This window comes from Schistocerca piceifrons, chromosome 2, assembly GCF_021461385.2.
Source record: "Schistocerca piceifrons isolate TAMUIC-IGC-003096 chromosome 2, iqSchPice1.1, whole genome shotgun sequence".
Lineage (NCBI taxonomy): Eukaryota > Metazoa > Arthropoda > Insecta > Orthoptera > Acrididae > Schistocerca > Schistocerca piceifrons.
In genome coordinates, this window is record NC_060139.1 from 912,872,841 (window position 1) to 912,889,514 (window position 16,674).

At 45.0% G+C, this 16,674-nt stretch overlaps 1 protein-coding gene and 1 non-coding gene across 2 annotated transcripts in view; one reads left to right on the forward strand and one right to left on the reverse strand.

Annotated features, from left to right (window-relative positions):
- Window positions 1–16,674, reverse strand: part of LOC124776577 (protein Wnt-6) — a 608,273-nt gene that overhangs the window by 145,292 nt on the left and 446,307 nt on the right. The gene's annotated exons all lie outside the window — the stretch shown is intronic.
- Trnat-ugu lies at window positions 13,280–13,354 on the forward strand. Its single transcript has one exon. It is a non-coding gene; the product is annotated as a tRNA-Thr (tRNA).

Consider the following 16,674-nt stretch of genomic DNA (forward strand, 5'->3'; position numbering starts at 1 on the left):
CGGGTGATACGCCAGTATGGCGATGACGATTAGACGAATACACGCTTCCAATGTGTGTTCATTGCGATGCCGCCAGACACGGATGCGACCATCATGATGCTGTAAACACAACCTTGATTCATCCGAAAAAATGACGTTTTGCCATTCGTGCACCCAGGCTCGTCGTTGAGTACACCATCGCAGGCGCTTCTCTCTGTGACGTAGCGTCAAGGAAAACCGCAGCCATGGTCTCCTAGCTCATAGTCCATGCTGCTGCAAACGTATTCGAACTGTTTGTGCAGATGGTTGTTGTCTTGCAAACATCCCCATCTGTTGACCCAGGGATCGAGACGTGGTTGCACGATCCGCTACAGCCATGCGGATAAGATGCCTATCATCTCAACTGCTAGTGATACGAGGCCGTTGGGATCCAGCACGGCGTTCCGTAGTACCATCCTGAACTACCCATTCCATATTCTGCTAACAGTCATTGGATCTCGACCAACGCGAGCAGCAGTGTCGCGATACGATAAACCGCAATCATGATAGGCTACAATCCGGCGTTTATCAAAGTCGGAAACGTGATGGTACGCATTTCTCCTCCATACACGAGGCATCACAACAACGTTTCACCAGGCAACGCCGGTCAACTGCTGTTTGTGTATGAGAAATCGGTTGGAAATGTTTCTCATGTCAGCACGTTGTAGGTGTCGCCACCGGCGCCAACCTTGTGTGAATGCTCTGAAAAGCTAATCATTTGCATATCACAGCATCTTCTTCGTGTCGGTTAAATTTCGCGTCTGTAGCACATCATCTTCGTGGTGTAGCAATTTTAATGGCCAGTAGTGTACCTCTACTCCGAAGAAAAAGTACAAATACGATATTGCAGCGCCTGTGTTGTTAAGAAGAACGATGTAGTGTTCCATTGCACGGTACTTCTTAAAAACGCGGGCACTATTACACAGAATTTATACGCCGACATCAGTCAGCAGCTTTCAATTAAAATGTCCTCCCCTGTACAGAAATTACATAATGTGTGTACAAATACATGTTGTGATCCAGGAACGACGAAAAATGGAAGTTTCGGTCTGGCCTGAGTCGTGCACGCATAGCCAAACCGGGAAATCCGGCTTTGAGTTCCAGTCCCACAAATTTCCACTGTCGTCATTCCCTCAAACAGCTGTTTGTTGTTCGTATTCGCAACTACGAATACCTCAGCCGGTAAAGGAATGGCAGCAGTCTTCTGGGATTCTGAAGAGCTTATTATATTTAATGTCCTCCCTCATAGTGCAACTATCAATCGGAAGTGTACTGAAGGTACTAGATGGAAACTGATGAAGCCACTTCAGCAAGTTCGTTGCCACAAAAATGCAAAAGTACACTACTGGCCATTAGAATTGCTACACCACGAAGATGACATGCTACAGATGCGAAATTTAACCGACACGAAGAAGATGCTGTGATATGCAAATGATTAGCTTTTCAGAGCATTTACACAAGGTTGGCGCCGGTGGCGGCACCTACAACGTGCAGACATGAGGAAAGCTTACAACCGATTTCTCATACACAAACAGCAGTTGACCGGCGTGGCCTGGTGAAACGTTGTTGTGATGCCTCGTGTAAGGAGGATAAATGCGTACCATCACGTTTCCGACTTTGATAAAGCCCGGATTATAGCCTATCGCCATTACGGTTTATCGTATCGCAACATTGCTGCTCGCGTTGGTAGACATCCAATGACTGTTAGCAGAATATGGAAGCGGTGGGTTCAGGAGGGTAATACGGAACACCGTGCTGGATCCCAACGGCCTCGTATCACAAGCAGTCGAGATGACAGGCATCTTATCCGCATGACTGTAACGGATCGTGCAACCACGTCTCGATCCCTGAGCCAACAGATGGGGACGTTTGCAAGACAACAGCCATCTGCTCGAACAGTTCGACGACGTTTTCAGCAGCATGGACTATCAGCTCGGAGACCATGGCTGCGGTTACCGTTGACGCTGCAACACAGACAGGAACGCCTGCGATGGTGTACTCAACGACTAACCGGGGTGCACGAATGGCAAAACGTCATTTTTCGAATGAATCCAGGTTCTGTTTACAGCATCATGATGGTCGCATCCGTGTTTGGCGACATCGCGGTGAACGCACATTGGAAGCGTGTATTCGTCATCGGCATACTGCCGTATCACCGGGCGTGATGGTACGGGGTACAATTGGTTACGCGTCTCGGTCACCTTTTGTTCGCACTGACGGCACTTTGAACAGTGGACGTTACATTTCACGTTTGTAACGACCCGTGGCTCTACCCTTCATTCGATCCCTGCAAAACCCTACATTTCAGCAGGATAATGCACGACCGCGTGTTGCAGGTCCTGTACGGGCCTTTCTGGATACAGAAAATGTTCGACTGCTGCCCTGGCCAGCACATTCTCCAGATCTCTCATCAATTGAAAACGTCTGGTCAATGGTGGCCGAGCAACTGGCTCGTCACAACACGTCAGTCACTACTCTTGATGAAGTGTGGTATCGTGTTGAAGCTGCATGGGCAAATGTACCTGTACACGCCATCCAAGCTCTGTTTGACTCAATGCTCAGGCGTATCAAGACCGTTAATACGGCCAGAGGTGGTTGTTCTGGGTGGTGATTTCTCAGGATCTATGCACCCAAATTGCGTGAAAATGTAATCACATGTCAGGTCTAGTATAATATATTTTGTCCAATGAATACCATCTATTCATGTGCATTTCTTCTTGGTGTAGCAATTTTAATGGCCAGTAGTTTATTTCTCCTTCTCCAGATAGCAGCACCCGAGTCTGCGCACCTGAGAGTAGTTCACAAAACTTCATTGGACTGCTCTTCCTCATCCACTCTACCGCCCAAATCGCGCACCTTCCGACTTCCACCTGGTTGGCCCAATGAAGGATGCACCCCGTGGGAAGCAGTACGTGGCGGATTATGGGGAGGTTCTCGATGCAGCAAGATGTTTGCTCCGACGCCGACCAGCAGTGTGACACTACGCTGGCATTCAGACCTTCGCAGTAAGGTGGCTTAAGACTATCACATAGAAGCAAACAATAGAGATCGACCTTTGCTCAGTGCCATAGAATAAGAGTATCTGTGGAGTGAGCATTCACATGCACAGAGCAGAACAACTTTGTTCGATAACGTAAGTGTACGCTGGTCCCTTTCGAGCAAGATTTTTAACATATCTCTCCTTCTTACGCCACCGACTAAGTTGTGCACTTGCACAGTGTAAAACTGGCGTCTTTGTGAATTTCACCTCGCCGGCTGGAGTGGCCGTGCGGTTCTAGGCGCTACAGTCTGGAGCCGAGCGACCGCTCCGGTCGCAGGTTCGAATCCTGCCTCGGGCATGGATGTGTGTGATGTCCTTAGGTTAGTTAGGTTTAATTAGATCTAAGTTCTAGGCGATTGATGACCTCAGAAGTTAAGTCGCATAGTGTTCAGAGCCAATTTCACCTCACAATTTTGTGATTTTCAACATCGTAATGTTAATAATTAAATACTTTTGTCTCTCTGGCCTTCTTATTACGGGACCACTTTACTTTTGATGATTAAGGTGAAAGACGTGCACTTCATTCATCATTCAGTGCTCGTATTTCATATTCCTAATCCCAGCATTCTGGTATTCGGTAATACAGGGTGTTACAAAAAGGTACGGCCAGACTTTCAGGAAACATTCCTCACACACAAATAAAGAAAATATCTTATGTGGACATGTGTCCGGAAACGCTTAATTTCCATGTTAGAGCTCATTTTAGTTTCGTCCACCTACGCTCAATGGAGCATGTTATCATGATTTCATACGGGATACTCTACCTGTGCTGCTAGAACATGTGCCTTTACAAGTACGACACAACATGTGGTTCATGCACGATGGAGCTCCTGCACATTTCAGGCGAAGTGTTCGTACGCTTCTCAACAACAGATTCGGTGACCGATGGATTGGTAGAGGCGGACCAATTCCATGGTCTCCACGCTCTCCTGACCTCAACACTCTCGACTTTCATTTATGGGGGCATTTGAAAGCTCTTGTCTGCGCAACCCCGGTACCAAATGTAGACTCTTCGTGCTCGTATTGTGGACGGCTGTGATACAATACGCCATTCTCCAGGGCTGCATCAACGCATCAGGGATTCCATGCGACGGAGGGTGGATGCATGTATCCTCGCTAACGGAGGACATTTTGAACATTTCCTGAAACAAAGTGTTTGAAGTCACGCTGGTACGTTATGTTGCTGTGTGTTTCCATTCCATGATTAATGTGATTTGAAGAGAAGTAATAAAATGAACTCTAACATGGAAAGTAAGCGTTTCCGGACACATGTCCACATACCATATTTTCTTTCTTTGTGTGTGAGGAATGTTTCCTGAAAGTTTGGCCGTACCTTTTTGTAACACCCTGTATAATAATTCAGGCCCTGTTAATAATTTCTATGGGTTGCCTAATTTATTTGACGATGTTTACAGTTTGTCTCACACTGATCTGTGAGAGGAGCTTCGCGCCAGGAATTTCGTTATTTATCGGCGAGGGCAGCAGTCTTCCTAGCAGCCATGATGGCTTCCCGTTTCCCGTCCTGTTTCCGATCGCCAGGGTAGTACGTAGTGTCGTTTGAACGTTCAGTAGTGGCTAAAGTTTCTCCTGTTCTCAGTTCCCCAACCTGCCTTACCAACCTTGTAACTGCTATTTCTTCTCGATTTTAACGTCGCGAGGTCGCCTCCCTGTGAGATTCCGGCCCTCTGATTGGCCAGTTCAGGTGCGCGCTCGTTTTTCGCGGGCAGGCGCCAACCGCCCTCCGCGGGTGGGTAGTGGACAAAGGGGCAGTAAGTCAGTTTTAGTGTGACCGTGCCGGAGACGGGAGTTGCTGCTTCCAGGAGATGAAGTTTGGTAAGCATGAGCGCCGACGTGCACTGCAGCTTCGCGCCCTGCGGCGCAGAGGGAACCTTACAGGTCATTTTACTGATATGCGTTCCTTAAATTACGGTTTATGCAATTTTTCCGGGTTATAAGACTGTAGGTTTTCCTTGTACAGTTGGGCATAATGTGCGAGATATGTTGGTTATTCACAGTAGCTTGCAGTGCGGCACTAAAGCGTATACTTTCATGCTCACTTTTCCGCTTCGTTTGGCAGTAGCTTTTTCAGTTCTCCCGTGCATAATTTGACTTAGAATTTAGCCCTTCCTAGCTTGGAAACTTGTGCCCCTTGTCCTACGACACGTGGTGTGTGTCTGGAGCCTCTTCATGCTTCGTTAACGTAGTCGGACCGCGATGCCAAAGTTTTCTAGTATCGCCTGTATGAATAGTTTTGCGACTTGCTGGTTTTATTCCTTTAGTACAGGAGGCTACCTCGCGATTCACCCCCAGTAGCATCTTTCTTAGTCTATGGCTGATTCCTGGTGGTGGTCGTTGCATGACTGCAACCCCTTCCTTTACTAAATTGAACTCCAGTTGATAGTACGGTGATCGTTCCTAAAATTCCTTTTCTCCTGTTATCGTGGCTTATTACGAACGTACGTTGGGGCAGCTTGCTGAAGTCAATTCTTTCTCCCCCCCCCCCCCATTTGATTGTATAATTGTTCAATATTCAACTGTTAAATAAATGAGTCCCTTAATCTGTACATTCCCCCTTTCATTATGTAAAATCACCCGTAGTGTCACAGTAGAATAATGCAGAACTATATCGGTTGCTACAAGATCGTGCAGGTCACGCGCCCTTAATGATAGGATAAAGATTCAATATCGCGCGCCTGGCACAATAATGAGTTTCAATTACTCCCCATTGATAAACTGGGAAGTGCTCGCGGTTCAGTGTGAGAACGTGAGCAATAAATCCACTTGATGTGTGGAAGCAGTGGCCTCTGTTTTACCTTGTTCGTTTAGAAAAAAATATCAAAATTACAGCCCCTTCAGCAAGGGATAGTAACTTGTAAAAGAAACCGAGCCACCGCTTTTAAAAGTTTCACCGAATTGGAAACGTAATTAGTTTTTGCATAACTTGTTCGAAAATATTTCCCTTAGAGGAACGGTTAACGTACTAATGTTAAAGAAAACCGTCGCCACACTAGGGCGAGAGAATATTACAAATATCACACGGAGCAATGGTCAAGTGACAATCCTCCTTATAAGTAGCAGGATTGAAACGGTGAATACATGATAGCAAGGAAGGTCGACGTAAGACTTGACAGGAAGGAGGTATGGTTTTTGGAAGTGCGCATCTTGAAAGAAGGTACAAGAGAAAGAAGAAGGTGAGCCAGGTGCCTGATTTCTACGTGTACGCCTAGACGTCGCAAGCCACCTGACAGTGGGGCGGAGGGTACTTCTGCTATCACTATCTCATCCCGTTTCACTCTTCTGTTGGCGAATGGCGTGTGGAAGATCGATTGTCGGTAGACGTCCGTATTACCTCCATTTCTCGAATTTTCTCGTTACGGTCTTTTCAGCGACATATGTATGAAAAATTAATATCTTGTTCGAGTCTGCCTGGAACTTACTCGCACAGAATTTCAGTAGTAAACCTCTCCGAGTGTAAAGGATCGGTTATTGCGACCGTGGTAATTTACTTTGTAAGCCAATTCCGATACATGATAGCTTGGAGATGACTATTGGTAAAGAGACAGCCGAGAGTGCAAACATGGTCCGAAACAGGAGAAATTCTTTGTTTCATCATTCTGAAAAATGTGTTTCAGGAAGCACGATATGTATCACTGGCTACAGCTGTCAGTCTTACGACCGGCAAATGGTGAGAACGTGACAGGCATTAAAGACCACAGCACTGTGGCAGCCGAAGATCGAACTTAGGTGAAATATTTAAAAAGATGATATGATGGATCTGCCCATGTACTGCCGTCACAGCACCAAGCTAGCACTGTAAATTTATTCTTTGATATTGTGTTGAAATCGAGATATAGTTAGGAATTTTAAGTGGTACATTGATGTCGTCGTTACCATAAAATATAAAGATGTTGATTTTGAATTTCGGCGGAAATAATTAGCAGTTTAGACGTGATGGACTGCTTCTGTTGAACGGTTACGAAGTACGCTGTCGTGATTTGGACTCAAACTTAATTAGAAACATCCTTCGTATAAAACTGAGAGCAGGTTACGCGTATAACAGTTTATTTACTAGGTGGCAGTAAGACTAATCTTTGGTTTTGGTCAGGTTTGCGGGATTGTAATAGTTACGAATTTTTCCCCTCGAATTCTTCTGATTAGTCATATTTCAGTGACACAAGTCATGGCTTATTAATGATTAATAGAATCGGAATAATTAGGGGGATATGTACTCAAGCCTCATTTTTTGTGGCTTCTCCGTGAGTCGATGACAACATCTCGAAGCACACCGTCGTTAGCACACTGGACTCGCATTCGGGAGGACGACGGTTCAAATCCGCGTCCGGCCATCCAGATTTAGGTTTTCTCTGACTTCCCTAAATCGTTTAAGACAAATATCTGGATGGTTCCTTTGAAAGGAAACGGCCAGTTTCCTTCTCCATCGTTCTCTAAGCCGAGTTTGTGCCCTATCTCTAATGACCTCGATGTCGAAGGGACGTTAAACACTATTCTGCTTCTCGAAGCACACAGGTTGCCTCAGGACAGTCAGTTTGAAACTTCTTTATTTAAAAGAGTGTGTCTGTACTTAAATTGCTGAATGACTGAGACCCACAATGTTCTAGAACAACGAAATCTGACTGCTCAAAAAAAGGATAACCTGACTTCAAATAATTAATTCAAAAGAATGGGCCTGTTAAAAGGAAATCCTAACAATAACCTATACATTTCATTAAGCACTTACCTCACAAAAATCCTCATCACGCGAACTACTGCAATACAGCGAGCATCACTACTACCAGCTAAATAAAAGATTCTGATTACTAAAGCCACTAACTACAAACAGGCATTTGGTTGGCAAAGGAAAGATTCTGTTGAAAACCAAATAATGTATTTTTTTACCTTAATAATGTGACATCCAGTTCAGACACGAATATAAATCGTCATTGACATCCAGTACAAAGGTATATACTCATGAATAACATTCAATCTCCAAGTCGAACATGTATAGATCGTTAGCCAACGCTAACACTTCAGACTTCTACCCTTCATCAATGCTAACTTCTCACATCTAACATCCATCACTGCTGGCTGCTCACCTCCAGCTGCCCAACAGTACTTCCATCACTGCTGGCGACTACCTTCCAACTGCCCAACACTACTGGCGATTAACTTCCAACAACGAGTCCAACCAGCCATAGAGTCTCTTACAAAGAAAGCGCAGTCAGAGATCCAATGCAAAGCGCTACACAGCGCTGCCAACACAGAAGCAGCCCACTTACAAGCTGATCGAACACTTGCACCCGAAGAACATAAGAGCATGTTGGATAAGAGATCCGCCGCAGGTGTTGCACAACGCCTCTCTTGTAGCATTTGCCACTGCAGTTTATTGAGCATATCCGTAACACGCTGCCGACTAAGCGATCTCGTGACAAAACGCGCCCCTCTTCATTGGCTATTATCTATCTACCGCATAGGCCCAATGTGTCTACAGGGAATGGTGTATCACTCGAAGACATGTAACACGGCGTAGTAACAGTGACAGAAAAAAGATCATAATTATCAACTGGAGCCAAGTCTTATTCTTTGCCAAAGACTATCGGTTTCAAACCCGACAACAACTGCTGCTGTCAGTGAATGCGGATCCATCTCATTGCGAAGGAAAGTGTATGCAATAAACATTTGGAATCAGCTACCCCCAAAAGGCTATTGCTCACAGCGGCACACAAAGATGACACAAATAACACAGAAACTGGACAGTGGCTGACAGGCGTGTATCGTACCCCGACGAATCGCTGTGTTGCCCCCTTTCAAATAATGTAAGGCAACGACTTGTAAGGTACCCCTCATCTGCAGATAAGAGCGCATTTTACTTTGTTTCCAGTTTCGCTATTTCACATAGGCGAAGTGAATGTCTCAGCATTGCAGTACATATGGAGTAAAGAACGAGCGGTAGGTTATGCTGGCTAGCAGATGCGGTTGGCCATGTGGCGCTTTCAGAGCCAGTGGGATGAGATGTCGAGGCAGAAATCTCTCATGTCGTGAGCAAACACGTAGGTAAGATTCGTTTACTCTCGCACGAATCAAGTAATTGTTATCAATAACGATTTGCTAACAGAAGTTGCCTTTTGGCAGTCAGAATTTAGGGGGAGTCTACGGGTCATAAATACTATCTTTAAGTAATATTAAAATGCCCGGAAGCGTTGATATCAATAAATAAATGAATAACTTTGGCATAACCGAAGATGTACGATCTTATACGAACTATACCGATTGTACGCTCAATTTACAGACTGGCCGCCATAGTCTGCAGTCGTCGATACGATACCTTTCGAACCAGTCCTGCAGTAGATCAAGCTCTCGCACCGTTAATAGTCAGTTACAATCAGTGTGAACAAGCTGATTTTACAGTATTTCTTAATTAAACCCACCATAACAGCATCCCGTGTAAAAATTATTTGCAGAGGAAAACTTCTTACCGCTTCATTACGTAAAACATAGACAGTAGTATTTCACATTCAGAATCAGATGGCACTGCTACGCCTCTGCAAGGGGACATAAAACTACGAGAGCATCTCTACATGACAGGTAGAAAGAGTTCCTACGCAGCATTCACTAAGTCAGTTCAAGGAATTCAACAACGGTCCAGAAAGTCTTCAACCCGCACTGTGCAGAGGGTGCAGTTAATTCCAGAAATGATTCTCTGATGTTTTCGGGGTGTTTTCGGTATCATTTCCGATACCATGTCATGGGCCCACTCGGTTAGGCTATTGTGGACGTGAACCAAGAAGTTTATTTCTACATTTTCGATAAGAGCGTGTGAAATGTAGCAATGAAATTCCACTCCTCCAACTTGGTAGGTCTACGGAATCTAATCATCGATGAGTGCTTTCAGGTGGATGAGATGTACTTCAAAAAACTTGTGGACTGTCATCCTCACCGAATTGAGCACATAGTGAAGACAGGAGGTGGTGTTACACTTTATTGCTGCCATGTCACCTGAAGGTATCTATTCTTTTCCATTTTTTGCCCAGTATGCCTACATTGCCTCCAAAGTCAGAGAGTATAGAAATGTGTAACGTTTACCCGTCAGTGTTTTGCAGATCTTAAATGTCTTTACAGCGCACATACAAACAGAGCCTAGAAAAGTAGCATGCATTTGCAACACGCGTTTCATAGACAACAATTCGAGTTCGACCCCTGGAATCTATCTATCGCTTGAGCCTTTCCCGCATTTACGCTGGGTCAGCCGTCGTTAATCGGATTTGGCATGTTAATGTGTAAGGGGTGGCCGGATGCCCTTCCTGCCGCCACCCCATACCCCCAGGACGGAATTAGTGCACCCCAACTGCCTGCGTCGAGTGGAATCCATGGAATAGTGCGAATGTGTTCAGATGTATGCGAGCCGTGTAACTGAGGCGGAAATGGGGACCAGCCCGGTATTCACATAGCAGGATGTGGAAAACCGCCTAAGAACCACATCCAGGCTGGCCGGCACATCGACCCTCGTCGTTAGTCCGCCGGGCGAATTCGATCCGGGCCGGCGCGCCTACCCGAGTCCAGGAAGCAGAGCGTTAGTGCTCTTGGGTACCCTGGCGGGTGTTCGACGCCTGGAATGAGCATGGCTTAATTTTTGAAGAGAGAAACGCAAGTGAGTCTCGCTTAGTTTTGACTATCGTCACACTTCGGATGTCGTTAAATTTTTCGCTATTAAAAGTATCACACTCTGAAATATTTTAGGGACGAAAATCTTCTTCTTTTACTTCCTAGAACAACCATTTTGATCTTTATGCACTCGTTAAATTTTTCGCTATTAAAAGGATCACACTCTGAAATATTTTAGGGTCGAAAATCTTCTTCTTTTACTTCCTAGAACAACCATTTTGATCTTTATGCACTCTTACGGAAACCAAAAAGTTAATCGGACATACTGATTCTCCAGACATTTCTGCTACTAGTACAGTAACCAACTGAAACTGCTTTAAAATAAACATACTGGCTTGGAGAAGACTAGAGTTCAGAGTAAATGACTCAGATTCTTATAGACAATTCTGAACTGTAGGTGAACATTACTCTAAATCTGTATGCATTCGACGGACTGATTGGCAAAATTTCTACCGTATTTACGTACCACTTTTATTATAAATACGCTGCCTGCGAAAAGTAGTGAAGGGGAGGAAGGGAAGAAAGAAACGAAATGATGCTTGACTACTTAGAGAGTATGTGACGTTATTTCAGTTAATACGAAATCGAGTCAAATTTATAAAGAACTCGGCAGTATTAGCTCACTTATCAGTAAGACGTAGCACTCCATGTAGCCAGGGTGCATGCAGTGATTCGGTTGGAAAGTGTGTCATAAGACCGTGGTATCCTCTCTGAGGCGAGCAGGCGTACAGCAGCAGTAACTGGTCCTCGATATGCTGGGTAATGGCATTGCGAGGAAGTTTCCATCAGAGCTGATCCCACACATGTTCTGTCGGGGACAGATCTGGAATCTTGCTAGTCACTGGAACTACCTCAACACCACGCAGACAGTCCACAGTGACATGTACCACGTATGAACGAGCATTATTGAAAAATGGCACGATGATATTGTTGCACAGTGGTAACACGTGACGACGCACGATGACCGTGACGTACAGCTGTGGTGTCAAGAGTTACGTCACTCACTACCAGCCGTGACCTAAAGTCATAACAGAGTCTCCCCACACAATGAAACCAGGAGTAACACCGCTGCGCCACTCAAAAACTTTGGAAGAATGGAATCTCTTCCCAGGTCGCCGCTATACTTGCCGACGATGGTCATGCGGGGCAGTGCAGAATCTCGAATCGTCACTGACCACAGTATGACGGCATTGACCAGCACTCCATGTTTTCCGATAACAGCACCACTCCAGACTGAGCCGTTCATGGTGTGGTGTTCACGGCGGCCTAAGTATTGGCTGGTGGTCATCTAGTCGGGCTGCTGCTTGTCACCGATCAATGGTGTCGGGCGACGCATAATGTTACAGGGAGTACTTTACTTTCGCAGACGGAAGGCGCAAATGCGAAGAAGTTTCGATGTAATTGGTGCACAGTACGGGCGGTCCACACTTGTCGTGGTCACACGCGGTCAACTGGAACCTTGATGAGGAGTACCCATGCACTCCAGCATTGTGCCAGTCACGCTCTACTGGGTGCTGCATGATTGACCACACGGACAAATGGAGATTCACAAATGAAGTCCCTCTCAAACTCTGTGAGGTGCTGATAATGCTGTCTTTCCGGCCAGTGTGGCCGAGCGGTTCTAGGCGCTTCAGTCTGGAGCCACGCGACCACTACTGTCGCAAGTTAGAATCCTGCCTTGGGCATGGATGTGTGTGCTGTCCTTAGGTTAGTTAGGTTGCAAAAGTTCCAAGTTCTAGGGGACTGATGACCTCAGATGTTAAGTCCCATAGTGCTCAGAGCCATTTGAACCAATGCTGTCTTACAGAGCTACACGGCATTTCCGCGACTTTCACAATGGTCACTCAGGATCTGGGGCTGCTCACGCAACTTACATATCCTGCCAGTTCTGGTAACAACAGTAAAAACGAACAACACTAATGCTCTTTGGTGGCCATTCTACCTGTCTCAGAGATTTGCCGCTCTGATCAATTACATACCCAACGACGGCGTGCGTGTGTACGAAGTTACATTAACACCCGACCATGTCCTTTCGGACCTCCACTTTTTATTGTCAGGCTGTGTACATCACAATGTAGTCACGTAAATTAGCTCTCTGCTCCACAGTGTTTCTATTATTTTCAGCACAAAAAGCGCTTCTCACTAGTATGATAAACATAATCATGCCTTTGTGGTAATTACCAACTAAATCCGAGCGGGGTAGTGCGAGGATCAGGGAGGATTGTGGCTCAAATTCCCGTCCGACCACCGAGATTTAAATTTTTACTGATTTTCCTGTAACGCTTACAGGTGAATGTCGGTACGGTTCCTTTGAAAGACAATGCCTGACCGAAAAAACAGATACTATCTTCATATAGCTAACCGGCCATTGACCTTCTTCTTCTGTGCTGGATGCACATGCATTGCCAGAGCTCTTACGGGACTCGGTAAGATTTTCTACCGCGAGTAATGAGTGTAATGGGCAGGGGCACTACGAATGTAGTGTGTGGACATTAAGTTGGTAATGTGGGTCTCACGGGGAGCGTGCAAGGGATAAATCCCTGCAGTCGCACTATCCTCTGTGCCCTCGGTGGCTCAGATGGATAGAGCGTCTGCCATGTAAGCAGGAGATCCCGGGTTCGAGTCCCAGTCGGGGCACACATTTTCAACTGTGATGTATATCAACGCCTGTCGACAGCTTAGGGTCTTGATTCAATTATCATTTCATGCTAAGAGATCTGCTTGGTAACCGATGGTAGCTGTTCTTTCGGAGATGTCCGAGAGAACAGATACCATCTTCATAATCTAAATAATAGGTTGTGTGACAGGCGGGTATGAGTCCATGGACGAATTCCCTGGACTCTATATTCTGCACACCTAACCCCAATAGACTTACTCGTGGGAGCATTTGGAAAGCATTGTACATCGAGCCCTGGTAAGAGATACAAAGAGCCCTCGAACCTATGTTGTCGAAGGCTGTGAAACCATATACGTGTCTCCAAGTATAAGCCAACTCAGAAAAATACATCAAGGTGTTAGGGATTCAGTAGGACTCTCGGATGATATATGTGTCACTGTTGACACCTTCATGTGGTATAGCGGTATGTTATGCTAGTTTGTGTCTCCCATTGTTAACGTACTGAGATATGGGAGAAAGAGTCTTAAAATGGAAATAAAGCCTTTTCTGTACAACAAACATACTTACTTCTAGTATATATGGGGAAAATACCCTGAAACATTGGCAGTATCTTTTTGTTGCGTTTTATGTAGAATAAATGTTATTACGTCGAGTCCTGACATCTGCCTGATAGCGTTGGGTTTCGGTGAGGGGGGGTTGTTTTGGGAAGGAGACCAGACAGCGAGGTCATCGGTCTCATCGGATTAGGGAAGGAAGTCGGCTGTGCCCTTTGAAAGGAACCATCCCGGCATTTGCCTGGAGCGATTTAGGAAAATCACGGAAAACCTAAATCAGGATGGCCGGACGCGGGATTGAACCGTCGTCCTCCTGAATGCGAGTCCAGTGTCTAATGCCTGATAGTGTATGATAGTGTTCCTATTCATCAACATTAGAGGGCATACAACACTCCGTGCACGTGCACTTTTATGTAGGAAGTGGTTGTCACTACTGTTGAAGGGTTTTTGTCGGTGACGGTTACCTTCTCTAAAATGAAACTGAAAAGAAGCGCAGAAAGTCCATTTCCCCTTCTCACAGCAGTATCGCAAAGGGTTCTGAAATATCGTTTATGAATGTTGCCGTTTAAGGGTAGAGAATGAAAATAAACTATCACATTGTGTGGTTTTAGTGACTTTCCTATCATTGGCTGAGGGATCAATTCAGTGCATACGGTTATACAGTATGTATTCTTAGCATAGACACGGTCGCATCCATGTGGCTAAGCGATCACTTCCATGTATAAGGCTTACAAGAATGAAGTTGTACTACCAAAAGACAAATACGAATCGCCTTCATCGGGAAGGAAACGTAACGAGTGAAGCCATTCTTCACGTGGCACCCTGAATGTACCTTCTTCCCTGCCTCCGAAAATACAGAACTCTATTCAGAGCTCTTTCTTTCATCAGTCCTTAGCTTTAAAGACATTTCTAAAGCATTCAGCTTCATCCATCATTTTGGTTTTGCATTGCTTGGCGCAATTTTCATCTTTCTGTTCGTGCCTTTTATCAGCTACCATCGTAAACCTCTTCCCACACTGACTATCTTGTAAGACATAACTTAAATCGGTAAGTTCGTTTTCAGATGGTCGTTAGCTCCAGGCGTTCACAGGGAGCTTAAAGTGCTCAACAGAACACACGTCGACACCTGCCTTTTGGTTAATCTCAATACAAATGCATGACAGTTCTGCACAGCAGATATATCGTTCTTGGATTGCACGTACAAAAAGTATTTCGTCCCCATCGACTGCCAGCCAAAGTCCTCATTCAGCAAGTTCTTTACATTTCCTTTCATTACAAGCACGCATAAACTCTATACGGGAAAAGCCTTGATAAATTAGTTCCAATGTGCAGAAGCACCAATAATCCGTTATTAATTGCAAAGCGTCCCGGAGATGGTGGCCTTTCCCTTATCATTAATCTCCTTTTCATAAGATGTTAAACAATGTTTAAGAGTCATCGAGTCTCTCCAGGTCTGATGCTTTATCTTTTCACCCCTGTGTCTTACATCCAAGAAAAAACGGAGGAAATATTATGATTCAACGCCCCGTCAAAGACGAGACGGAATACACGCTCGGACTGCAAAGGACACAGGAAGTGTTTTTTTTTAAAGAACCATCCCACAATTAGCCTAAGTGTTTAAGGAAATTACGGAAAATTTAAATCTATACGACTGTACGGGAATTTGAGTCTCTGTCCTCGCGAAAACGAGTCCATTGTCTGAGCAATTGTCTTCCGTCAAAATCTGTTTTGTCCAGCACCTCTAGTGGTAGCATCTACGACAGTTAATCAAAAAATCCTTGGTTTTCACTTTCATCACTGCTTAAAATTTTGAATGAGAATCATCAGCAATGATAACCGAACACTTTCAGGATAAGCAATCACCCTCGTTCAGACAACGACCTTGTCCGAGTGAGCTGAGGAGCAGATACAGGTTCCAGTCACACACCTGTCCCTGTGTTGGGAAACTGCGCCAAAAATCTGAAGAATCAGCATTGGTCAACGGCATGAGGGTGTAGAAAGCAATGGAAACCACTGTATGTTTACCCACAGAACATGTAGCCTTCAATGAAAACAAAGTTCCGTATCAGTCCCCCATATGCATCTCCAGGAGGAGACAGCGGGTGGGGAGGTCACCAAGGGAAAAAATTTGAGTTCCCAACGAAAGGGTTACTTAAGAGCGTGGAATGTCAGCAGTCTAAACACGGTTGGAAACAGAAAATCTGAAAACGTAAAGGCAAGGGCTCAATCTATACATAGTGGGTATCAGTGAACTGAAATCGAGGGAAGACACGGAACTGACGTCAGATTCAGATATCAACAACTTCAGAAAAATGGTGTAGAGAGAGTGGAATTCGTTGTGCATATGAAGGTACGGCAAAGAATGAGTTACTGTGAACAGTTTAATAATAGCGTTATTCGCATCACAATCGACAGTAAAACAACAGCGATAAAACTTCTCGTCGTCACAAGAAGACGATGAAGGAAAAGATAAATTATATCAGGATACTGAAAGAGTAGCTCAGTAGGTAAAAAATAATAAAGGTTTAAAAATCGTGGGGGATTGGAACGCTGTGGTAGGGGGACTGGAACACTGTAGTAGAGTAAACCATAGGGAATAGTGCTACGGAGAATATGGGCTCGATAGTAGCAATGAGAGAGAAGAATAAATCCTGCAGATTTATTCTTCGAAAAGACTTGGAGACACGGTAAGATTCCAGATGTATGACATCAAGGCCAGACTGAAATTCGGAAATCAGATTCTGAGTTATAAGGCGTACCCAGGACAAGATACAGACTCAGATCAA